Genomic DNA, 3,630 nt, shown 5'->3' with positions numbered 1-3,630 from the left:
TGTTAACTTTGTATTCTTTCATGATAGAACATGATAGAGATTATATTGTATCTTTTAAGAAATTTGTGAGAGGAGCACAGAATCGCAGCATATTTTGCTAAATTAAAAATCCATAGATGGTGCCTGATGGCTCCAAAAGAAGCAAAATCTAAACTAAAATTGTAATGACTACGGGGGCGTGGCCGGATGTGGGAGTGAGTGAGTGAGAGAGTGAGAACGCTGGACGCCCGCTCCTAGCCTCCCCTAGCTCTCCCTCCATGTAAGAGAATCTCCCTGGTGGAGGTGGCGCTTACTCTGGGCTTCTACCTGGACCCTGTGTGGGACGTGGCGGCCCTGGTCGCCTGGCTCCGGAGCTTGTTGTACACCGCCGGGCGGTGCTTGGCGGTGGGTCTCGCGGGAGTTCGTGTCGGCGTGGCGCCAGCGTCATCAGAGGCGCGTCATCGGGAGCGAGCCGAGCAGAGGGAGCCTGCGGGAGCCCGAGGGAACCTCTCCAGCTGACTCGGGACGCGCTGAGAGCAGTGACTGCAGCAGCAGCTATTAAGAAGTCATCAAGAAGACCCGGGCGGCGGCCCGCAGCAATTCATAAAGAAGAAGCCTATGGCATCTACCTAGGCTGACGGTAAAGCGGCAGTGTGCGGTGGGGTGAGAGGCAAGCAAGGAGGAGGGGACAGTACCTGGGAATGACCATATGAACATTCAAATATATTTGTCTACCTCTACTACACACTAAGCCTGTTTGCTGGAAGATATAGGGTCCCAAGCCTTTGGAGCCCTTGGGATTTACTGAAGGGGCTGTCTCCCCTTCTTTTTCTTTTTTTTTAGTATTGCAGTCTCTATAGCGTGATGAACTCTGTTAAATTATCTATGCAAATCCAATACAACATCTAGAACATTTAGAACCAAGCAAACTGTTGGGGGAATAGTCTTTTGGGTCCATGCTCAGCCTGCACGGTTACCCTGCTGTTACCTTGGCTTGGAGCCACCGCACTATCTCTTTTGCCTTACCGCATGGACTTGTATCACGCTGCTAACACTAGGTTTTTTGGGGGGCGATTCTATCGCAATTTTTTAACATCTCTATTTCTGGCCGCTTTTTTACCATGCTTAGTAAGCGGGCTAACGAGGATGGGATGATTGGTGAGGGGAATCAAAAAACTCGGGCTGCTAAAGAGAAAGCAAATCAGGCATCGGCTACTGTAGTAGCAAAACTGGAACGCTTTGCCCATGCAACCTCCCCTACCAGAAAAGGGCCCCCCCAGCCAGCAGTCCAAACAAAGACACAGGGGGGTACTGCGGAAAGGAGAAGTACCACTCAACTAGCATCTAATCCAGGACGATCACCTAGTGGCAGCAAGATACATGATGCAGCTACAGCAGCAAGCAAGATAGCACACAATATACCAGCGCCGGCGGAATCCCCTCCATTGGAGGGTGATGAGCCCACACTGCGTGATATATTGAAGGCAGTTAATGAATGCAAAGTGTCTATAGATGGCCTCGATAACCAGCTAGCCAGTATTAAAATTGAATTGCACTCCATGGGCCAACTACTGAGCAATACAGTGGCAAGAACTACGATTCTGGAAGGGAGACTGAGCACGATCGAGGATGACTTTTCCCCACTACAGCAAAAAATAAATGCACTATTGAAACAATCAGCCATACAGTCAGCAAAACTAGACGCGCTGGAAAATAACAACCGTAGGAATAATATCCGCCTGATTGGCCTCCCAGAGGGAAGCGAGGGGTCTAACCCCATAGATTTTTTGGAAATTTGGTTCAGGGAACTTATGGGTAACACCCCCTTTACCACTCTCTTTGCTATTGAAAGGGCCCATAGAGTCCCCGCAGGTCCGCATCTATCAGAGGGCCGCACCAGGCCTCTGATATTGAGACTCATGAACTATAATGATCGTGCCATTTTATTACGTAGGACCAGGGAGCTGAAGGATGTTTTCTATAAAGGATCCAGGGTCTCATTCTATCCAGACTTCTCGCCAGATCTACAGAAACGGAGAGCTGAGTTTATCCCTATTAAGCGAACCCTCCGCCAATATAAGTTAAATTATGCACTGTTGTATCCTGCCCGGCTACGAATAACTGCTTTGGGCTCAACTCTTTTCTTTGACACCCCAGGAGAAGTGGAAAGATGGTTGGAGGAACATAAAAGTGATTTTTAGCCACTCTGCAACCATTGGGACTGGCTAAATAGGACTGGCTCCTTGGGAGCCTTTTTTTTTTTTTTTTTTTTTTTTTTTTTTTTTTTTTTGGGGATAACACCTGCACGAGTAACAATGTTAGAGATGTAGAAAACTTATATATGTTAGCTAGATTTAGCTTGAGGCATGGGATTATAATGTTTTTTTTTAGCACTAATTCGCGCCTCTTAGAAAGGAGGGATGAGTAAGGGTGTTAGTATAAATGTTGGTATAAATCGCACAATATAATGCAAATATCACTATATCCCTCACATAGGTATTGGAGGGGGTGTCATTGAACACCCCCCCCCTGTTTTTGTATAAAACCTGCACGAGTAACAATTCTAGAGATGTAGAAAATTTATTATATTAGCTAGATCTAGCTCGAGGTATGGGATTATAGTGTCCTTTTTTTTTTTTTTTTTTTTTTTTTTTTTTTTTTTAGCACTAATCTGCACCTTTTAGAAAGGAGGGGTGAGCAAGGGTGTTAGTATAAATGTTGGTATAAACCGCACAAGATAATGCAAATATCACTATATACCTCACATAGGTCCTGGAGGGGGTGTCATTGAACACCCCCCCCCTGTTTTTTTTTTTCCTCTCCTCCTTTTTTTCCTTTTTTTTTTTTTTTTTTTTTTGGATGCAAAGGTGCACTGTCTTAATTCTATATAATATCTGCACTTGAAATAACTTTATTGAGCAGCACGGGGGAATTTTTTTATGAAAGTATGTGGTATGTTTTATAGGATCATTGATTAGTAAGGGGGGGTGAGGAAGGGAGATGGCAGGTACGTCATAACATAGTGTAAACACTATTAGAAATGCTTAATGGTTGGGCATCGAGGATGCCTCATTGAATACGCCCTGCCACTTTCCCTCCCCCCCCCCTCCCCTTTTTGTGTTTTGTATTTTTTGTTTTTCGTTTTATTATTTTTATTATTTTTATTTCTCTTTTTTTCCTTTTGAGCCTAGGTGGCATTAGTGGCGGGGTACTGAGTGAGGTCGAGGTGAGACATTCCGGGGAGCCTAGGGCTCCCTGGGCTATTTGGGAGAGCGGGGGGAACGGAGTTGGGTGTCCAGGGTCCTGGGGAGTATGGAAAATCGAGCCACAATAGTGTCCCCCAGGGGATACCCTGATGGGTGGGCGGGTGGGTGGGAGGAGGTGGGGGGGGGGAGGAGCTGCTCAGGAAGTTGGGGGGGGGCGGGGGGATGGGAGGGTGGGGAGGATGGGTGGGTCGTAGGGTTAAGGGGACCACCTCGAGCGCGTATAGCCGATACAACGGAATTGGGGGGGGGGGAGGGACAGTGGGCCCGTCGTGGGAGGGCGGGCCCCCTTCTCTCCCTCCCCCCTGTCCCGTCCGGTCTGAGTACTAACAGCACCTATGGGTAGTGCACATATCTTATCATGGAATGTGAGGGGATTGGGAGACCC

The sequence above is a fragment of the Lithobates pipiens genome, unplaced genomic scaffold (genome assembly GCF_037356315.1).
Source record: "Lithobates pipiens isolate NorthernLeopardFrog02 unplaced genomic scaffold, aLitPip1_a1.2 Scaffold_23, whole genome shotgun sequence".
NCBI classification, from domain to species: Eukaryota; Metazoa; Chordata; class Amphibia; order Anura; family Ranidae; genus Lithobates; species Lithobates pipiens.
The sequence above is the reverse complement of the archived record's forward strand: the minus strand, read 5'-3'. Positions refer to the sequence as shown.